This window comes from Aulonocara stuartgranti, assembly GCF_965226115.1.
Source record: "Aulonocara stuartgranti genome assembly, chromosome: 16".
Classification (NCBI taxonomy): Eukaryota; Metazoa; Chordata; class Actinopteri; order Cichliformes; family Cichlidae; genus Aulonocara; species Aulonocara stuartgranti.
In genome coordinates, this window is record NC_138952.1 from 17831108 (window position 1) to 17854996 (window position 23889).

The following is a 23889-nucleotide window of genomic DNA, read 5'->3' on the forward strand; positions in this document are numbered from 1 at the left end:
AGCTTGTTTCAGACTGCGGATGGTGTGAAAAGCTTCAACAAGGCTCAGTATGAGATAAATAAAACTGCAAATAATCTCTAGTAGTGTGCAAGAATAAATATATGCATAGTAATGAGAATAACTGGTCCCTTTTAAGGTTGACCTCTGCATTTTGTCACACAAAGATGCTTTTTCTGGGAACACTGTAGGAACATGTATGACGGCACTTGTCTCACCAGTAATTTTAAAGCGAGTCTGTATTTGTCTTAAAACCTAAGCGAAGAAAAAAATAGTAGTAGCCTGGGGACATTTCTGCATATTTAATGAGTCTTGTCCCCTGCAGTACCGCTTGTTTAATTCATAGTGCAGATTACCATTAGAAATGAAAAGTTTCAGACAGTTAAAACTGCTCTTGAATAAATAAGAACCTTAATTCCCTGCTAGCAGTAATCTGTGACTTTATACCACCCACTATGCTTTAGCGTTTGGATGCTTTTAAGTATTTTCTGTTTTCTGCTTGCTGCTAGCAGATTTGTTTTACAAACAAACATGCCCGAGGACCTTCATTTGCAGAGATGGAGTTTGTCATGTTATTTTCATGATGAAATTAACTGTTCCAACAACTGGTTTGTAATTGAAACTCTATTGATCACACACACAAAAAAAAAAAACGTATCAAGGCTTAAATGGCTTCTCTGCCGGTTTCTTGCTTGGGCAGCCTTTCCAAGAGTCTGCGATTGTGAAATGAAGCCTCTGAAATCAATATGTGCCAAAGTCAATTTTTGCTCATTATCATCCAGATCCTGGGTGTTATTAGGAGTCAATACCTGGAAAATGCCTTCATCAACAAATACTGGGCTCGCACAAAGTAGCTGTGTTCAACTAAACATCATAATTAACACACAAGATGTCTCTGAGAATGAGTGCCCACGGTCAATGAGAGGAATTAGTATCAGTCTGTCACGTTAACATAGCCAAACTGGGAATGCTTTTCAGGCACTTTCATCAGAACACACAGATTTATTGCGTTTTTAAATGTCCAAATATGGACCTTCTATTCCAATATATGTACGAGAACAATAAAGATGTAAGGAAGTCATTTCAAATACAAACCAGACAAATCCTCTTTAATTGGGCATGTAATTAAATAGTAAATCAAATAACATGAAAAATCAAATCTGTTAACACAGATGCCCTCGGAGCTGAGCGCAGTGCAGCTTTAGAAAACACAGACAAAGGCAAACACGTGCAAACAGAGAAAACACTTTGCCAATCTTGGATAGAAAAAAAAATCGCAGTGTGAGAAAAGGGTTGGAATTTGTTTAGCCAAGTGTTATGAATTCATTCAAGTGAGGATCCAAATGCAGACACTGGAGACAAGTCTAACCTAAGAAAAAGATGAAAGCTGAGAGATGAACTGCAAAACCAAACTGATGGCTTGGCAAGGTATGTTAGGCTTAAAATCAGAGCTTTCAGTATCATTAAAGTAAATATTGTTTCACCTTCACGTCACTAGAGGAACCAACACTGTATACCTTACAGTGAACGTAAAACTGCAAATTTTGCACAGATTCTTTCCCCAACAATATCCAGAGCATGATAAAAATTCACATTACATTCACTAATGAAGCAAAACAATCTGAAATATTACAGAAGTGCAAAATGCACTGTAAAATCACAGGAATTTTCATGCACACAGTAGGTGATGCAGAAATTAATGTTTCTATGTTTGATACTAATCTGCTTGCCAAATTTGTTTTATGTTGCTGGAATTGAAAATTATAGTCATGTTGGAAAAATAAAGTGTGCACTGAGTCAAAAAAGGAAAAAAATCTGATTATGAATTCACAATTCATAATTTTCTGCAGTCAAACGATGCATCAAAACCTCTTTTTTTTATGAGAGCTCACACAGAGCCTGAAGGAACCTGGGTTAACGAAGAAAACTGGCAATCATCGCGATACCCTTTATCTCTGACTGGCATTTCAGGTCTTATCAAGCCAGGTAAGGCAAAGCAAGTCTGGCTATGTTGAACTTCATAGTATAACCCTCTGGTATAAACAAAACTAAACCCACTGAGGCACAAGGAGGTCAAAGAGAAGGTAAAACACACAAACTGGCTGGTGTAGAGAAGAGAAGCACAGGAAAAATAGCACCTGAAACAACTGAATGCTACAGGATACTTGGACTGTGTGCCGTGCAAATCCTGAAAGAAAAAACAAAAAAAGCTTCAGTTTATTTATCAGTTCATTTAGCAGATGGTGGCTAAACAAATGCCACACTCATTAAAACTGCAGTCTGGCATTTGCTGTGTGAAATAACACCTCTGATCTTGTTCTTGCACTGAAATTAATGCTTCATTTTGTTAAAGGCCTTTTAATGTTGACAACACTGCCGTCAGGTCAGTTTGTGTGTTGGAGAAATCAAAGCTACAACCAACACGTTCTCACTCCCTAAGCGTAATCCCTTGGTCCTCTGTGCTCAGATGGGAGTCTAATGGCTTTGTGTTTCCCTGATGAGCATCAGCGATAAATAGAAATTCTTTGTTTCCTGTGAGTTGCTTGCAACTTTACCAAGCCTACATTTGAATTTATACTTGCTCTCAGCCTGTTAAACCCACCAGGACTGCAGTAGAAATAAGGAAACCTAAAGCTGTCTTTTAAACATTAATTTAGTGGATTATACTTGATCAGAATCTCCCGCAGGGCTCTCATAATGATAGAGTTGTGATATTGATGAATCTGATAACTCACACAGTCGGTATTCATGACAGCTTTATTTCCTGGCTTTGAATAAGCTAAACTTTATTAATGTAAAGTAACAGATCCTGTCCAGTCTTACTGGCCAAAATATTGAACACACACATTCATCGAGTGCTTTTAACTTAACTACCGTTCGATGCGTTTCCGCTCTCACACACACTCACGCCGCTGTTTCATTTGCAGCAGCTGTGTTACTTTCATTCTATATTATGTGTTTAACATCATCTTATTTTTCTTTTATTTAAGTTTTATATTCCCTTAAAAAATCTCCTGCTCTGCTGCAAGTGCACTTATTGATGTTGTTTATTATGTTATTTATGTGAAATAAATGTCCCGTTAAGCATTTCTATAGCAGTGGTTGTTTTCCAGCTTCAAAACACTTGGAGGAAATCCTCTATCAAGTTTGTCTCTCCATCACTGAGCTTACTCTGGTGCCACAACAACAAAGTAAAGCCAAAGTTGTGACCTACTGGCCTGTCTTTTTTTACTTTTTGTTGTTGTTTTGTTTGTTTCAAGGCTGTCGGCTCAGGTCAGGGTGCAGAAAGACATGGTTGGAGCCTGGTCAAATGTCACAGGAATGAAAACTCTATCAAGCCGCTTCAGCAGTACACTGACACCCTGCTCCTGGACAAATGTGTCTGAGTGGAAGGACTTTTAGTAACTATTAAGTGTTGGCTGGAGCCCATGTAGACGCGTATGTGTTTTATGATTACACATCTATACAGCACAGAGAGTCAGATGTACTCTGGATGCCACCAAGGATCTAAACTTTGATTTAACACAAAGGTGTCTAACCTCTTATGAAACAAGTCAAGCCTGTCTGAGAAAATCTACAGAAATGTAAAAGCTGATATATGATAAAAGGCATTTCTAAGGTGGAGCTGTAAAACAGAAGCTGTTTGCAAGCAGATCAAAAGCTGATCATCTGTCATTACTGGTCTGCTCTTTGACTTGATGAGTTTCATGTCATAGAAAAAAAGACTGATACAAACTTTGCTGCCAAGCTCAATTTTCATCTTCTGCAGTTGGTTTACTTTAATTCTAGCAGCACACTTTAGAAATTGACCTTCATACCAAGTGTTGCCCTCGAGTTTATTGCAATGTTATTTTTCAGTTTGAGAATCTCATTCTCAACAACACAGCTATCCAGGTATCAGTACTTGGACCAGATAGGAAACACAGATAACTGATGGTAAAAATGGTAGGCCCTCTGACCACCACCAGTAGGCTATGGGTGAAGTGTCTTGCCCAAGGACACAACGACCAAGACTGTCGGAGCCGGGGCTCGAACCGGCAACCTTCCGATTACAAGACAAACGCCCAACTCTTGAGCCACGACCGCCCTGATAACAGGCACAATCAATGCAAAGTCAGTAAAATGCCTCATAAATATAAAGTATTTCCCCTGATGTTAAAGTAATGGAACTACATCACTTCCAGCTCAATTTTTCTCTGATTGAGTTCATAAAATAATTACTGTCAAGCTCTAAGTTCACCACTGGTTGTCATGGACGTGTGGATATTCTGCATATTTAGAAAATTTAGGAAAGTCTTTGAATTCAGGCAACCGCTCAGTGAACTACTAACAACAACAACAATAGATGTGCTTAGCCATTAGATATATGTGTGCAACAACAGATGTGTGCCTTCATCATATGTCTCCAACAGAATAACTACAGTAATCTCTATAGACATCTGGAATAGATGAAACAGCCTTTATTACAGTCTTTCATGTCTAAAATCTTAATACACTGTGCTTGCTTGTGAATGATAAAATAATCATTAGACTGGTCCAGAAAGTCTTTGAGTGTATGACCATTTTAGTGGGGAAATCAATCCTGTAGGTTCTGATGCGGCTTGATGCCAACCCTTTGTTGAAACTGCAACATTTACACTGAAGTAAGACAGAGCCTATGGATTTTAACATGGCCCTCTTGAGCACACTTCCATATTTATATTCTCCTTTGACTGTAGCAGAGCAGCTTTGGATCATTCACGGTGAAAATAATCCTTATTAACTGTATCTTATACTGGTCTTTGGTCCCCTCAGCTGCTCCACTTTCTGATTTAGCTCTTCTTCCTTTAAAACACCCACCAGAACGAGCCAAGACAAGTGTTTCAGTTACTTTTTAACCTACTCACACTGTGTAAACAGGCTTAGTAGGAGTTTGAAGAAAAAAGGTGGTACAAAGACAAAACCCTATGGACCTGCGAACAGACACAAGTCAATAACACCATAATACGAAACATACCCAAGACGCAAATCTTTGACAGGAGCCCATTGTTCCAACTGTTAAAAAATGTGGTTTAAAATGATGAATTGTCCATTCATGTTTATTTGTCCATACTCTTCCGCTTATCCAATTCAGGGTCACGTGGGTGGGGGGAGCCCATCCCAGTTACAATAGGACCAGCCTGTCACAGGGCTAACACGTGGATCTGTTTTTTTCTTATTTTCTAAACGTTTAATGCATATTATGGCCTACAAAGACCACCATCAGTTTGTGCACAGTGCACTCTGGCTCAGTGACGTACACTGGGTGCACTCTGTCCTTGAACAATAGTTATAATCTATGCAATGAGAGAGTAGTACTGCATTTCCAGTCAAAAGGGGAAAATAAAGAAGATTAACATCAGTTTTTACAGTTTTCCTGTCAATATGAAGAGGAGAAAGAGTGGGAAGATGTTCCAAAAGACCATTGGCTGTGTTCGTGGCCTTTTTGTCCCAATGCATCTGATTCATTTAGTCGACTCATAAACGCTGCTGGTTTTAAACAGTGATTACAATTAAACGTACTGCCTGCAATTTTTCTCCCACAAGGAATCGAAACATCCTCAGATAGCAAGTGAAAAACACAAAGAAATGCAAAAAACTGTAACGTCTCGCATCTTTATTGAGCTCTCAGGGGTTAGGTTTGCAGATCTCTTCTCCAATATGCCCATATTAACAGTTAAATAAATTCATTTCATTATTGTATTACTTACTTACAAGGCCCTATTGTACATGACCAGGGTCCTGCTTACAGCATCTCTATTCCACAAGTTGGCCTCCTCTGTTCATCAAAGCAGGGCCTTTTAACTGTTCCACATTCTCAATTTAAAGCCAGATGTGATCACACTTTTGAGGCTGTAGCCCCCAAACACGAGCATTTCTCAGCTTGGCTGTATCTGGGTTGTTTTTAAGCTAAAATTAATTTCAACGTTTTTCTTAATCTTTCACCCGTTGTTTTTGGCTATAGTTCACATCAAATGCTTTCTTGGAATAAAGTTATTATTATTAATATTAATACTACTGTATAGACACACTGGTTGCAACCATATGGCAGCAGGCAGATGCTAGCCAGTAATTATGCAACATGTTTATATGTGAACATGAAACAGACTTGAACAAGAAAATAGAGAAGAACTATAATATTGTGGTGGACGCTCATCTCTGAAATTACTGTTAGTGGAAAAGGTTATACCTCTAAGAGCTGCTGACAGAAGATCCCATTGAGTTTTTTACTTCTGTGGCCATCTTCAGTTTGATGTACAACCTGAGTAAAGTTCAGTCTGTTTTCTATGTTTACATGTTCGTCATGCAGATAATAACAAGTTCAAATATCTTGCACGCTGTTGTTTATTTCAGAATGACTTTGAAAACTTTTGTGCATGCCATCCAGTGTAATATAGCAGGTATATAAAATAAGAGTGAGACAGCAAACTTTGCTCACAGTTTTCCATTACATACCAATATCAGAGTTAATGAGTCCAATGAGCCTTCGGAGACCTGTATTATTGATGCTGAAATGCAGCTCTGCTACGCTATCGGTTAACAAGAGATGTGAGCTATCTGTCACAGCACATTTCCTTGGGTCGAATTCAGAAAGCGGAGGCCAGATTGATACAAATAACTACTGTTTCAATTATTCAGGCTCATCACGGCAAAATGAAGATTGTTCTGACTTTATTACACTGCACTGAGACTGAGGATCAAGGATGAAAGACAGGATGCATATTTAATGCTTGAGCATGACTTTTTTTTAACCCCTTATAGTACTTTACCTTACGTTAAGTTCAAATGAATCCTGTCTCCTAGAAATAGTATGTACATACAGCTATTTTAAACATATAGACAAGCGGCAAATTAAACGGGGGGGAAAAAAGTCCTGTAAGCGGAAAGTGGTAAGTTGACTGTGAAGACCACTGCATGTGTTTTTTCATCATTTTCAAACTCATTAAACCATATGGATGGGAGGGATGGTCGTTCTGCAAGAGACCACCCTCATCAGGATAGAAATGTTTCATCACAGAACAACTGAAGCAAAAGGCTCTGTGAAATATGAGAGAATGATATCAAGTGAAAGCTCTCAGTGCGTAGTACGAGGTAATCAAATGCTCTCGCCTCAAACCCAGCTAAATCCCACACTGAGCCACTTTCACAACATGGTCTGTTGGCAAAAAACCTCTGAGCAGCACATCCCTATGCATCTATGTCCAAAGCAAAACCAATCAAAAGACATGAAGCAGGTCATGTGACATTTACCAGGTCAAGTTTCATTTGCAGGTTTGTTCAGACTGTTATCAAATGGTGCTTATTATTTTGTTTATTATTGTTTCATTATAAAGTGTGCTTTTATTTTCTATTATTTCATGTGTACGATTCTGTTTCTATCCTTTGTGATGTTCCAGCTTCATCTTTTATCTTACATTTTTCAACTGTTTTCTATGTCTTGTCAAAACTGGTGTCCTTACCTGTCCAACAACCTTTAATCTAAAATAAGAGTTCACCGGAGAGGCCCCAGGCACTTGGGATAGAGACTCTTTTGGCCCAGACACCCATGGGGAGAAAACATGCAGGTAAGAAACACATTTTTTGCTCTTAAAATGTTTTGCTTATTAAGGTGTGAAATTGTTTTCTTTCCTATCACCTCAGGTAAAAGTTAAATTGTTATTTTTTTGTTGGCCTAACCAAACTTGCCATGCTAAGCTATATTTCTATCACTAGGACAGAACTTCTCCAGTGGCAGCTGGAAGCCTACTAACAAGGAAATACCTACAGAAAAAGTCAAGCATTAAAACAGTATGAAAGTTACCCATGTGTAAATATAGGCTGTTTATCTAAGTAATGAAGAGGCCCGTAATTACAAGTGGTTTCTGCAAAAAAGCACAGGAAGGAAAAAGTGGGTTTCACTGCAAAAGGGAATCAGATTTGTTGCAAAATCAATTATTTGAATTAATTACTTTTTTTTTGATAATAAGACATTTAATACAGCGACTAGTAACCTTTTCATTGAAATGAAAGTGAACTTATTGAACCTGAACATTAAGCTTGATTTAAAAAAATGCTTATTCAAAACAAAACCTAGAGGTTTTTGCATATGAAGTCTGATTCGCTGCGTCTGCCTCAGTCTGAGGGGACATGTGGACCCAAACATTGTAGCCAAAGGCCCCATAGCCAAAGCATAACGTCTTCTTGACCTAACTGCAGGAGTTGAGTATTATTTTTTCCTCATTTTGCCACCTATCCATATGTACTGTAACTCCAGCTGAATTCTGTTCTTACTAACATAATAAGGAAATAAGGAAATAAGAAAATACATGTTAAGTGACATATTTGGAGAGTCATAGAAATAAACTGAATTCGACTAAAGAAGAGAGGGACCATCTGCCTTGCGCTCAGCACTCAGTTCAAAAGCATCTCTGATGATGTGGGGGTCCATTTGGGCAGCTTGCACATCTGGAAGAATACCACCATTACTAAAAGGTTAATACAGCTTTTAGAGCAATATATGCTCCCATCCAGATTATGTTTTTTTTCTCAGGGAAGGCCTTGCATATTTCAGCAAGAAAATGCTAAACTACATATTGCATCTACTACAGCAGCATGGTTTTGCAGTGTAAGAGTCTGGGTGCTGAACAGGCCTACCTGCAATGTAAACCTTTTGCCAACTGAAAATATTTGGCACATCATAGAACAAAAAATAGAAACAAAATAATTAGTATAGCTTTGAGGAAGACAGAATAAAGCAAGTTGTAGCACAAGAATGTTAAAAAAAATAAGCAGAAGGGTTGTTTCTTTTGCTTTTCATTTAACGTCTTAATCATATTTGGTATTGTTTCTCAAAATATGCAAAGAAACTGAAGTTTTCAGGTAAATGCAATAAAAAAATCCCATAACATGTGATATAAATAAGCAAAACACAAGTGCACAAGTATAAGCGCATGTACAGTAGTTTTAACAATGATATGTTACATCACTATTGTACGATCATTGCTTGCTCTTCTACAGAAAAGTCCACAGCAACTTCAGAAACAACATGTTGATTAATTTTTTAACAAAACCTCAGTCTTTACTGAACCCTAATCAAAGTGCTTTTGTTTCCTTTGTTGCCAAACCACAGATGGGATGTGAAAACTGAACTCTGTTGGCAATCTTACAGCTTGAACACCCACCATCCCCTCTGACAGCCTTGCAGCACTCGTTCCAAAAAACTTTGCCTCTGAACAGAATCCAGACAGCAGTTACATTTGTAAGCAGAGCATAATTGGGAAAACAATTTAGTAATATATAAATACAACAAGACAGTGTTTGTGCACCTTCTGCTCGGGGATATTAAAAAAATGAAATAAAATATCTATTTTCGTGCCTTGGAGGGACTGTTGTTGTGATTCGGCACTATATAATTCAAACTGAATTGAATACCAAGCAGCTTCTTTACAGGTGCATTCGTCCAAGAAATGTGCACTTTAGGTTACTCAAGGGTACAATTTCCCCCCCCGTTTTAATCTGCAAACCAGAGTCGAGTGGTTGAAAATTAGCTTGCACTAGTTTGGTGTGAAAATAGTGAGGCTGACCAGTGGCATCTTTGCCGGCTTAATCCCCAGACTCAGCAGGAGGCACTAATCCAGCTGGGAACTTGTTTACTCGGGAGTAGATTATTTAGACATCATGTACACCATGTAACCCTTGAGCAATGTATCAAGTGGCTTCAAGGGGATTGCACTGCGGCTGACTCTGTCCACTACAAGAATGCAGTTTGAAAGCTAATGAGCATAAGAAGTGAAATTGAAAAGAAAGTCTCCTGGATGCATTTAGGTCAACCTTTTACATTCTCAACATCCAAATTTTGACACTTCATTTATATTTACAGAATATTTTTGTCATCTTCATTTCACAGAACCACCATAGCACAAAGAAAGTTCACACATCTGCGGAGCGTTTAGCGAAAGTGCAGGAAATGAATAAAGATTTCAAATGGAGCCTTTTTCAGACAATATTTTTTGTCCCCTGCTCTCTACCTGCTGCGTCAGCTCATCCACTGTGTGAAAATATGCAGAGGTACAAAATGTTTGACTCCGTAAACAGCATTAAATCATATGTGAAGAGGCATGCAAGGTTGGCTACCTGCAGTTTGATAAATAAAATGAAAGCAAAGATGAAAGAAAATTGCAGCGTGTGACATAAAAGCCTGTGAAAGTAAAGTCGAGGAATCTATGAAGGCAACAACCACCCAGCAGTGTTAGAATGTGATATTAAAGCATGTGATACACGCTTACAAAGCGTGTAAAGGATATAAATGATTGATATTCTGACACACATGTATAAAATATGGAGATGGCATCTATCTATCTATCTATCTATCTATCTATCTATCTATCTATCTATCTATCTATCTATCTATCTATCTATCTATCTATCTATCTATCTTATTCAGTCTTTTAGCTGTAGTTTAACCTTCAGTTCCTCACAGACCCCTGAAGTCCTGCCTTCAAGCACTTATTTAGCAGCTGATAAATGGTTAAATAACATTAGTGTCACTGGCTCCTTTTACCATTTTGATTAGGTGGAAGTTAAAATGTCAATATTTGATGGAGTTTTTGAAATCGCCCTCTGGGCTGACAGTAAGGAAAATGACAATGTATTTTAAAATTCTCCCAAGTGTCCCTCACCTATAAAGGCCAAGGTTGTTCAAACCCCCTTACAGCTTTGCAGATGTTAACTAACTTTTTTTTTTAAAGACACATATGAGAAGGTTGTGTGTTTTAATTCCTTTGGGGTTGGGTTGGGGCATTTCATTGTGGAGTTTGTATGTTTTCACCATGCCATTCACCTGCTGTTGTAGGCTCACTCACTGGTAGTCTGGCTTCCTTCCCACCTCCTGCAGACTTGCTTTTTGGGTTAATTGGTGATTCTAAATTGGCCATAGGTGTGAATGTGAGCTTGCAGGCTTCTGTATTTCTGTGTTAGCCCTGTCAGAGACTGGAGAGCTGTCTAGGGTGTACCCTGCCTCTCGCCCCATGATACCTGGATAAGCTCCAGCCCCCACCATGAATTGTATAGTTATAGCAAAATAGATAGATAGGATAGATATAGATTTAAAACAACAGCCGTTAGAACCATCAATTAAACTGCGACTAATAGTTGGTTTTATCTTATCTTATTTTATATAAAAGCCATCTTTTCCAGCTTGTTAATGGAGTCTGGTTTGTAGTCTGAAAACCACAAACTCTTATCTGGTAAAACCTTTCATATAGCTTTGGCGTTAGCATAGTTGGGCACAAAGTTATGTATATTTGCAGGCTAACAATTAAGAAAAAAGAATCATTTTATTTCTGATTTTAGGATGGTTCAGCCTTCTGCGTCTCCATGACTGTGACTGTGAAGGCTTTTCACTGGGAGTCCACAGTGAACGAGCCAGTGGAAAGATTTGCTTTCACAGAATGAAGAAGAACAAGTGCCTTCACTTCCCTTTAAATGTTCGACAGACTTATTGAAAAAGAAAAACATGAATGATTGCAGTCGTAAAAGCGGGAGCACTGGAAGCTTCACTTTTTTGACAAAAAAGACCACTTATTGCAGAAGCTTTATTCACTGCATCTTTAAATAATGGCAGGTATGAGCCAAAATATGATGACTGTTTGTCACCAATTCTTAAAACTAATGCCTGGGTGCTTTTCAAAATGCATCTGAATAATTTAAATAGAAAAAAAAATCCCATGGTAAGTGAATTCAATGTGTTGTGAGCAAAGCTATTTTTTAAACGAATGGCGCGTCAATTTGAGATGCGTTTCTATTTTTCTACATTAAGGTGTTGGCAATTTCAGTTTGACTCCTTGCACAAGTTGACTTTGCAGCACTGGAGGGAAAGGATTACTGAGATCAGAATAATAGCTCTGACTTATTACCACGTGCATTTCTCTTTTCACCTCAGCGTGGTTTGCCATCTAGAATCTGGCCATCACAGCCAATTACTACTTGTATGGCGTACCACTGCGGTCTCTGGGAGGATGTGAGGTCCCTGCCCATTGCAGTTCAGTAGCAGGATGAAAAGGCTTTCTTGTGTAGCTGAGCATCTAGTTAATCCATCTCCTCCTTCCTCATCTTCTCCTTACACTACATGGCACTACATGGAGCTTAAAGAGAGGAAAGCTTAGAGCGGTTCAGACATGATGCAACATTAGACACATTCAGGCCATTTATGATGTATGTGCTGCACACGGTATCACCACATCGCCACATCTTGCCCGGAGAGAGAAGTTGCCATCACTTTTGTGACAGTGCATGACTTTCCGAACATCAATCTCAAACTATCTCATTCAATTTCCACCCTCAAAGCCATTTCGGTATATGCATTTAATATGTATATAAAGCAGAATGGGACTCACAAGACTCTCAAGGAGGATGAAATCGCCGATTGTAATGCATTACTCATTTCCTCTGTGGTGCTGGACCTACATGGAGACAGCTCTAATATGGACTGATGTAGCATACAGATAAAAATCAAAGAATGAAGCTCCATTTCACAACAATGTCTCCCGGGCAATATTCAGGGAGAGCAGTGGAGGCATTGCTAAAGGTGGAGAGGAGGCCGTACTTAGAGTGAAGTGTCCTTGAGTCAGACTGGGTTACAGCCCTCCATGTCTAATTACCACATTGAGACCATGCTGCTTGGTTTGACACCTCTCTCTGCGAAGAGAGGTGTCTCAACACGAACACTGACACTTTGAAAAGGTAAAAATACTCCCATCATCAGAAAAACCTGGAAACAGGTTCTATCAGTGGGACTGCAGCTTGACATATTTACTGATTTGAATTTCGGCATTTTGGGTCTTTTGACTGGCTGGAAAAGTCCTAAGTTTGAACCTGCTGGTCTGCATTTTTCAGCCACCATGTATTTATTTTCACTTGTTTGTCCATTCATGTTTATCTAGTGTCTTAGTAACAGCATATGAGCTACATAATGTTATTATGTCTACCACATATCAAAGGGTCATCAAAAATAAGGTAGCATATTTTTGCAGGCGCTTGCAAAGAGTTGTGTTAGTGTTAGCAGTGTAATCCAGTTGTTTCTGTCCTGGATGCACTTTCCACTTTACCATCCTGCTCTTGCTCTTTCGTGCAATAAAAATAAAAGTGCTTCAATTCAATTCAATTTGATTTATATAGCTCTAAATCACAACAATAGTTGCTTCAAGGCGCTTTATGTTATGTAATACAAAGAAAATAGAGAAAACCCCAACAATCATATGATTATGATGATCATATCTCCACTCCTCAAAGGCTGCATTGGTGTTGCTGATTGTAGTGTCTGTGTGGAAGAAGAAGGAAAAACATGTCTGTTTGATGTCTTTTTTGTTCTGTCCACCAGGAATTCAGATAACCGAGGAACCTTTGTAACGCAAGTAACAACATAACTGTAACTGTAACGTAATTACTGAATTTAGTACAGCAACACATTATATTGATATGTTACTATGTGATTACTTACTTGGTAATGCGTTACACCCAGCACTGCTCACCAATTTACACTTTTTAACCACAGACTGTAAATAAAAGACAGAAAAAGTCTCTTTGACAACTGCGATGTGAAGCCTTACTGTTATCCTGTGGCAGGTGTTGTGTTTTTGTTTTATTTTTGGTGCCAGAGTGATACTAATATTCAGATGGGAGAGTGCAGCCCTAAGTTACCTGTAGAGACTATAGATGCAGCTTGCTAGTCAAGTTAACACTAAGCTTATGCACGCAGATACCTGCACAGACAGCAGGTCACTTAACAATCATACCGGCCATGTTGAAGAATGACACTGTTGTGCAAAACTTTAGCACCCTTTAAACATACCGTTTGATGCTGTAAAGCTGGTCATTATAACACCAGAGTCCATGGGGATTGACTCATTTTAGGACCAGGCCTCAAGTGGCCTGTTGAAGAAATGCGGTTTTTACCGCCTCTTTTTTTGACTTCCTTTTCCAGCGTGGGAGGTTGCCTTTGTTGTATCTTGTTTGTTCCATCCTCCTTTCATCCTGTATGCTAAGCTAAGAAGCTGCTGGCTGTAGTTTATATTTTGCAACTGGATAAAAGAGTAGCATCAATTTTCCCATCTACCTCTTGGCATGAAAATTAATAAGCGTAACCAGGCTCAATTAAATTGCACTGCAGCTGGCTGGCTTTAACAACCTTTTGATTCTGTATTGTGAGGAAAGCGATGGCCGGTAGGCTTGTTTATCTTATTGTGCTGTTATTTATGTGGCTAGAAACAAAATATGTAGAAATCATGCATAAGGTGGGCTGGTACAGGAACATCAAGTGGGCTAGCTACAGTAGCTTAGAGGGTGAATTCTGTCTTTATTCGAACATTTTAGCATTTCAAAAGTAGAGGAAACCCACTCTGAACTCTATTTACATGCACTCATTGGCTACTTTAGTTGGTATGCTACCAGGTTGGTAGATGAAGGTGCTGGAAGGACTCTTGAGAGATTTTGGTATCATGTTGACATGGTAGTTGCTTCAGATTAGTCAGCCGTACATCCTATTGGTTCAAGAAACCAGTTCGATATTATTTGAGCGTTGTAACATGGTACATTATCCTACTGGAAGTAATAATAATAATAATAATGGATTGCATTTATATAGCGCTTTTCGAGACCCTCAAAGCACTTTACAATTCCACTATTCATTCACTCTCACACACTGGTGGAGGCAATCTACAGTTGTAGCCACAGCTGCCCTGGGGCAGACTGACAGAAGCGAGGCTGCCATATCGCGCCATCGGCCCCTCTGGCCATCACCAGTAGGCGGCAGGTGAAGTGTCTTGCCCAAGGACACAACGACCGAGACTGTCCGAGCCGGAGCTCGAGCCGGCAACCTTCCGATTACAAGACAAACTGCCAACTCTTGAGCCTTGATCGCCCTCACCGGAAGTGGTGATGTTGGCCGTGTTCTTGGCCAATTACCTAAGGATTGTAGTAAATAAATTCCACCCTCAATGTCTCAAACACAGCCTGTAGAATTTATCTACTACCTCTAAGAGAATGTACTCCTTAATCGATACATTTCCACAGATATGCAACTTTAAAAGTGGTAATTGTGATAAGTGGGACTGGATACTATACAAGTGCATAGTTCCAAACATATACTAGGCTTGATTTGTTGACTAAAATAGCATTTTCATTAATCTACCTTAAGCAGCTCCTTAAAACCCGCATGTGGTGCAAAACTGTAGAATATGATTTACTTGTGGGAAAAACAACCAACAGAATCTACAACTGAGAAGTCAGTGTAGTATCGTACAAAAGTTTTTTCTTGGTTTAATTTCGCATTGACTTGCCAGTGACATTTGAGTCCAAGCCAAACCAATTTCAGTGTTTTTTGTTCAACACCACATTCTAACATTTGCTCCATGAAGAGAAAGGGAAGTATAAAGTGTAAAACTACTCGTGCAATAACACACAGCCTCGAGCCCCAGACCACAATGGGATGAGTGGCACAGCAGGCTGGATATCTCTGATTCAGTCTCTGTGTGTATCATCTGAGCCCGACAGCTTTCCTAAAGCTCCACTTTGCCACGAATTAAGCCTTAATATGACTCTTCTGTCTATTGATTTGTTAGCCATGCATTTCCTGTCCTGCTTTGATGTCATTGTGGTGTCAGTGTATGGAAGATTCCAGATAAAATTATAGAGGGTTTTAGCTTTTAAGCTTGTTATTTCAGGGGATTATTCGGCTGCAGTTGAATTAACATTTTTATTCTTTTTTTGGGCCACAAACTGGATTATGTGACTCTGCTGCAGAGGCAATATCAAATGCCCATCGCTGATATGCTCCTGCCATGAATCCACTGCGGAGGAGATCTGTGCCGATTGGGTCTAGGGAGAGCTCTGTGTAAAAGATTTTTCCAGCCTGGCACACAAACTCAACAACATAGTAGAGTAAAAAAAATGGACCTTTGAGTCAGGGATCATATTCACCAAGTGTAATACAAAAAGATTATTGTGTATACATTCTGCTGCTCTCTGCATTCAGTAAGTTCTGACTTTATATTACTGCTTACTGACTAACCAAACTTAAAATGTCCTATTGTTTTGGCTCATTGTTTGTGAAGTATTTTAAAAAAGGCTTGGGTTTCTTTTGACCCGCAGGGACCCTATCACAGCTTGCTACGAGGAGCTGAACTTCTGCAAGAAAATAACCCCCGCCTGTGTTCAACAGACTGGATGTGGTCCACTGGTCCCGCTGCAGAGCTCAATACACTCCACATGGGAGCAGCGAGCCATGGTGCAAAACACAAAAATACAATACAAACAAAAGGCAGATTAATGGCTGGGTTAATCGCAACTCAGAGATTTGTACTCATATTTGTGTTCGTATTTTCTCGCTCAATATTTTATACCCAGTGTAGATCTTTTCTGACAACCACAGACGTGCATGTGAGCGGCAGCTGGGATTCAGATTCCCTGTTCTTATATAATAACGCCGCTGCAATATATGCAGTCATAAAGTTACCTCTGAGCTGAAAAAGACACAAAAGTGTGCGATAGAGTCATCAACAAACATACTAAATTTGATTTTATGAATGAATATCAAAAAGGATATGAACGCGCCACCATCAGCAGATTTCTGTCTCCCCACAAACATGAAATGTGAAGCTGGATTTGCACCTGAGAAGTTGCCTGACACAACACTGTTGGAGAGTTAACTGTTACTGCTGCGTGAGGTCGAACTGCTGTTTGACCTGAGCTAAAGTGCAACTCTCTACTTTTTTATAGCAATAAATAAAATTTTCTTTTCTTTTTATTGGCCAACTAATTAATTAATTTAATTAATATGCAGTATGCTGAATTTTAAACATGTAAATTGTAAAGTTCAACTAGGTGCATCATTAGATTTCTGATTTGCTAAAATTATTTTTCCTTCAAGTGTTGGTTAAAAAAACAGGCTTAGAGTTTGTGACTGGGTTAACAACATATACACAACAAAGCAATCATTCTACCTTTTTTATGTAGACAGAAGAAAACGAACAACAACAGAAATAATCAGTCAGTATTTACGACTACCTGCTGGAAACATATTATTTTGATTCAGGTAAATGTTTAAGTCATTTTTCAAATAGAGGAATATTCTTTTCAGCTTCTCTGTTGTGTAGATTTGCTGTTTATCTTTGCATAATGTTGCAAAAAAGGACTTTGGGGGTTTGGACTGTTGGTTTAGACAAAACAAGCAGTATTCTGTAAGCGTGCGCTCCGGGAAAATGCAACAGGTATCTTGTCTACATTTATCTGACCTTTTTATAAATAGAAATAATTGTTGCAGCCCTCATGCAAGCACGGTTATTCTTGATGCTGTGGAGCATGACTATAACAGCTGAAATGTTGTGTCTGTGCCCGCTTAGCCTATTATTCCCACTCAGTTAATTAGAGATGTTATTTGAACAAGCTTGTATTTCTTCTTCATTCTGCGCTGTATCTATGGTACACTCCGAAGGATTTTTTTTCCAGGTGAGATGTGGTATCAGGATCAACAAACAGCGTAATGGGGGATTGTCTGAACTCTAGCTAGAGCACAGACTCCTATTTCACTTGAAGCAATCACTGAGCTGCACCAAATGTGTTACAGCAAGCACATTTTCCCTTCATTATAATCGCGTAAAGCACAACTACCTAAACCTTATGACCTATTATGTTAAACAGGCAGACTAATGGGACTTAACTATGAAAAGTATGGCTGTGTTTAATGAATCTTTCAATAAAAAAAATCATAAAACAGTCATTATGAAACCTACAGCAGTGATATAGAGTTAATCAAGGATATTTCATTCACTGGAGCTTTTTAAATATTTAAATTTCAGCTTTATTATACGAGACTCACAGGATGCCTCTACACTTCCTCGTGGATTCTGGGTCTGCAATTATTGTCATTTCAGCCGGAACAAGTGTTGAAGTAAAGGCGAAGTGTATACATTGTGAAATGTTGTGTGTTAATATTTGTAACAGCCGTTGAGGTGTATGAATTACAAATGCAGAACGAGAGCCGAGTCACAGCTGGAATCTCCAGAGCTCTTTTTCTACAGGTTTTGATTTGGGTTGAAATCACATTGAACTGAATTAGTGCTTTTTTCTCTATTCACATCTATGCAAATTAGTTATTTTTCATCACGAGTTCAATGAATGAAAGCTTAGGAGGAAAAAGAAAAAGAATCACAAAGGGGAGAAAATGAAATGTAATAGAATAAGCAAAGTGGAAAACACTGATGAATAGAAAAATAATTTCCTGGGGCGGTGCGTGGTTTATTCTTTGCAAGAGAACAGAGCTCCTGCCATCACCTATAAAACAGTCTTACATTTTTAGCAAAGCGGTAGATAATGGGTCTGTCATATTAATTTCTTCCTGAGCAGGTAAACTGGTCAAACGTGACAGCTTTACTACAACACTGTGGCCCTAAAAAGGGCTGCTGTCAAAGTGATTTAAGAAATCCATAAGATCTTATTTTTTTTGCTTTCAGTGCAGATATAAGTTTAATCCTGGTCAAATGTTTGACAAGCAACACCTTTGCTGGAGACTGCAACAACTACCAGGTGGGTTGCCTGGTAGTTGTTGTTACTGACTTTGATGTTTCCCTACATTTTCAACTAGCACCACCACATGCTAACATTTTAAGACAGTAAACATGGTAAACAATGCCACACCTTAGTAAAGCCTCACACATCCAGTAGCATTGCTGTAGACATTTGTCACAATTGCAACCACACATAGCTTACTGTGTAAATAGCATCATGCCACATTGTTCTCATTATCTCTTTTTCCTGGGTATATAATCCCATTTGATTACATCACTCAATTCAATTCAATTCCTATAGTGCCAAATTGCAACAATAGTTGCCTCATGAAACACCTCATGAAACTATATGTCCAGTATAATATGCTTATGTTTGTGTAGCTGTGTATTTGCTACGTTTCAAAACCATTTCTGGACACACTGTGTGTCTGTGCTATTTTCAGAGCATGCACACTGTGAACTTACATGGTTACATGCATATGGATTCCTCTTTATGCAAGGTGTAGTGTTTTGGAGAGGGGCTGGCAAGCAGCAGGTTGTTACACAGTTGTCTGATTTCTGCTTAGTTCTTTCTTCTTCTACAATGCAGCAATTAAAACACAGCCATCAGTCACACTCTACCACACATGCACTGCTTCTCCAATTGAGGGTCATGGGCAAGGGGGGGCTGGAGCCTATTCCAGCTGTCATTAGGAACAGCATACCCTGGACACGTTGCCAGGCTATCGTATGGCTAACACAGAGAGAAAAACAGCCATTCACACTTACATTCACACCTACTAATTTAGAATTGCCAATTAGCCTAAAACAAATCTTTGGAGTGTGGAAGGAAGCTGGGGTATTTAGAGAGACAAAAAAAGGGCACGGAGAGCATGCAAATTTGATCCAAGGACTCCTGCTTGCCTAATAATAATTGTATAAAGCAGGTTTGACATGTTTGACACAGCATGGACCCTTAGGCTCTATATGCTTGTTCCAGTGCAATCCTATGGATGCTCTGGAGAGTTTGGAGTTTGCAACTTAAGGAAACACCAGCAGGAAAATGCTGCAAAAGCACACAGAACACAGCTGAAGTTGCAGAAAAGACAATAGAAGTAGAAAACACAACACATACTCGCAAAAAACAAAGGCATTGTTTTTGGGGAGACAATAATGTGACGGACCAGCTGTGGCTGACAGAGACCAAAACATATGAAGGATTGCACTGAGACACCCTTAAAAGAAGTGGAGGATTCATCCGTGTCCTGAGGGAGAAAAAGATGCATGGTAGCACTTATACTAATCGCACAATTCAAATAATACTGTAGATACATTTTTGTTATTAGCTGCTTGCTGTTAGCTTGTCACGTCTGTAGCTGTTCTGACAGTATTGTCTCCCCAAAAACACTTCCTTTGTGTTTTGTGAATTGGTTTTGTTGTTGTTGTTGTTGTCTTTGTGAGTTTTTTTCTCTGCGTCCATTGTGCTTCACTCAGCATTGTGTTGTGTTTTTTTCTATTTCTGTTGTGTTTCCGTTAAGACTGTCTTAATGGTATAAATGGTTGGATGGAAGTTTTTCTTTAAGCTTAAGACAGACAAGACATAGTCTCTAATGATTGCCCCAGAGAGCATTTTACCCCAAATTAGTCAATGTCTTGGTTCTTTCTCTTCAACTGTAAAAGCTGATGCTCAGACTCTTTGGTGAATTTTTTGATCAGTCTTTGACTTTTGATGCTCACACTTGAGTATTCTTTCTGTGCTTTTTGTTCTTTTACTTGATTCGGGTGTGTTTATTCGACCAATTTTCTATTTGCTAGTGTTTTCTTCAGGACCCAAATTTTCCCACAGAACATTAGAATTGTAAAGCTCAGTAAGTCATAATGAGCTGATCTGCATTATTTTCATCATCTGCAATATGCAAACTTTAATTTGCATATATTACAAACATTATGTAACAATTCATTTTTAACATAAACCTATTATTAAATCCCTGATTTTAAACCCTTTTCTGAGTGTATTGAAAAGTGGTGCAGTTTGTGTTTTTTATGTGAGCATTAACATTTAACAAAAAGATGAAATAATCCAATATTTGAATCAATGTAATAATTAATAAAGACATTGTTTCAGTATAACACTATTTGTGATAAACAGCATTTGTAGTATAGGATATTATAGGAACTAAAATGGCCTGTGTATAAACTTACGTCAGTTTCGGTAATTTCTATTCTGTGCAGGTTGCAGAAACTCTGACATAGAGGGTGTTAATTTCTCCTCACAAAAAAAGCATCTTTCATCACACACACCTGCTCCTCGTGCACCTGCTGTCTTCCTATATTGTGCCTGTTTTGGGAGTGAAGCAGCTTTCAATTACACTGTTAATTTTGTGCATGTTCCCACAAATCTAACAAGTATAATCTGCTGCTTAACAGCTCACGCTGTTATCAGTGCAGGTTGGCTGATGCTGACAACCATCAGTTTGCGGCTTTAGCCTGAACATAAATTTCATTATGTTTTGTGCTCGCTGTGAGAAGATTTGGTCTCCAGCTGGTGCTCCGCATTGTGTGAAGGGCATTCAGTGAAAATATGAGGCTGTCACAATGACCTTTTCCCCAGGACTCATGGGGACTCCTCTAATTGGCACTTTTTATTGGTATCAACTGAAGCAAACAAAAATGTTCTCCTGTGCACTGCAATGTCGCTCATAGTGTTAAAAAGATGCACAAAAAACCCAGATGTCTGGTTAAAACTGAAATATGATCATGTAAGCTACTCCTCATTGATCCACGTTATGTCTCACAGATAAAAATCTTCATACTCATTTCAATACTGTGCCTCAAAATGATACAAGATCAATAGCAAAGGGGGAAAATAAACCGTGCGCTTTATGGATATAATGTGCACATCAAAAATCGATCTCATCATGCAACACTAGAAAGGTTAGACCTAACAAACAGTGAGGCTTCTCCTCAACTGTTCAATCAATAGTGTCATTATATCCACAGAAATAGAGTTAGGTTTCTGTAGTCTTGCTAGTTAGCTGGGCATTTAAGCTTTAAGTGAACGCATGCAGATACACATACAGCACACACATGCACAGAAATGTCCAAAGACTCTCACCCACAAACTAATTTAAAGTACATGTAATCACAAAGATGAGGCAGATGAACTCGCTCCACCTCCCTGAAATGATTTCTGTCTGTAGTACTCTTTTTTTCTCAGTCCAGCTATTCCATTTTTTTTGTGCGTGTGTTATCTCAAGTTTTTGTGTCCATAATCTTGATTTTGGGTCCTCAATTAGAAGGCTGCTCTTAGTTCTGCATTCGCTACTCGTCACAGCAGATGGACCCACAGATGGACACAGCGACGTTCTATTAGTCCGTCGGCTCAGACGGCAGCCAGCGTGTCATGCCTCAGTCTATCATTCCTCTTGGTCCAAATCCCCGAGTTAGATTTTTTTATTTCCCTATAAATCACACATTCGTCGCCATTTCACATGTGACAAACAATAAAACTGAAATACACCGAGTGGGCTGCGATGCTTAGCAGATGTCTGAGAACTCCAGTGTGGCCTGCAACAGCTACAAATGGATCCTATTTTCTGTTAAGGGCCATGCTTCAGATGCTTGTTAGTGTAGTGAAGCTGTGGAGTATGTCGGGGGCTTTGACAGGGTCAGGCGAATCTCCCCCTCTCTCTCTCTCTCTCTCTCGCTTTCACAGTTCTCCCTGTTTGGAGTGATACTGGTGTTAGATACCCCTCCTGCCTCCCGCTCCCCTGTGGACAGTTGGCATCCACTGAGTTTGGCTGGAGAGATAGGAGTTCCTGACCATCATTATCAGACAAATGTAGCCAGTGCTCAGTCTTGCACTGCAAGATTTTGATAGCTGCTTTTGCCTGGTCCACTGCAGCACACCTATCACCTTGGGTCATCTCTTAAGAGCAGAGCTGTTCAGCTTCCCTGATCACCTACAGAGCAAAGGTGCACCCGTGAGGTCTTGGATCTTAACCTGATAAAATCCATGATTTATCCTCTTCATGTCACGCTGCTGTAACGGCAGCCATGCCCAGGCCCGATAGCTCCACAGCTCCAGTGCTCCTTTGGCTTTTGTTGCAGTCTGATCAGCTCAGATTACAGGATGAGCCTCAAAGAGCATCCCAGATATGTAACCTAAACTACTCTGCTGGCAAAAAGAGGACAGCATGGAGGGCCATGAGCTGGCAACTATTCATTCTCTGATTAAACCTCACACTACTCAACAGAAGAAAAAATATTCTTTGTAGTGTATAAAAAGGGGCTATGAAGCCAGTGTGAGTTAGATGAATATACAGATCAAATGTTAACATCCTGCAGTTTGCCTCTGCACCTACCTCATCTGGTTGTTTGTTTAAAAAAAGTCCAATCTAGGCCCAGCTGTCCTTAACCAACAGCCAGTAGTCTCTGCAAGAGCAGAGTCACCTGATGTCACATCATTTTGTCTTTTGTGCATGTGGTCTTTTTGTTCTTACAAATCAAAATGTCAACCTGACGAAGGGGCAGGAGACACAGGCTTAAAGTTAGCTATTCACTGTCAAGGTTGTCACTGCTGGGAGAGCTAGGTGCGCTTGTATTACATGAAAGGGTCTCTTTGCCACTTCTAACAACTAGCAAAAAAGTGAAAAAAAAGCGCCTAAAATCTGCAGTATGGTGTAAAGCACTGCCAACAGGGTAAATAACCCTGAAAATATCTCTTTGTAAGTTGTGGAATCAAAAGTGTGAGCCTTTCAGAAGGCAGAAGGCAAAATGAATGCAGGCAGCAAGATGTATGGTGTCATGTGCAGGATCAATAGGGAAACTATACAAACAGAATATTGAGTATGTATGTATATATATATCTATATCTATATATGTGTATGGAAATAAGGATAATTCAGTCACCTATGAGTAGATAGCTAAAGCTAAAGCAAAGCTAAAATTAGCTTTCTAACGGCTAAATGGATATCTGCTGCTAAAGTAGTACTCTCACAAATTATAGTATGTTTTCCGACAGTTCCAGTTATTTTGTCACTGTTTCCTTTTTGTTCATTTCTCAGAGTAGTCACCTTGTGTCTACAGCTACCAGCTAGCTGCTAAGCTAAATCACTGGCCTGGACCTGTTTATGTAGTTGTGGTGTTGTGTTTTTGCAGCATTTGTATTCCCAATAATGTGACAAATTCTATGGCTCATCATTTTGTTAACTGTTTAAACATATTCACAATGAATTTGGTCTTTTTTGGTGACATTTTTGTATTATTTCATTGTCTTTCAATATCTTTACTTGTGCAATGCATGTGTAAAATTTATCAGTGCACCTTACCAAAGCTAATTGGCATTCGCTGATAA

General features: G+C 39.1%; 1 protein-coding gene across 1 annotated transcript in view; it reads right to left on the minus strand.

Moving 5' to 3' along the window:
- Nucleotides 1–23889, minus strand: part of hs6st3b (heparan sulfate 6-O-sulfotransferase 3b) — a 90836-nt gene that overhangs the window by 36413 nt on the left and 30534 nt on the right. The window lies entirely within an intron of this gene.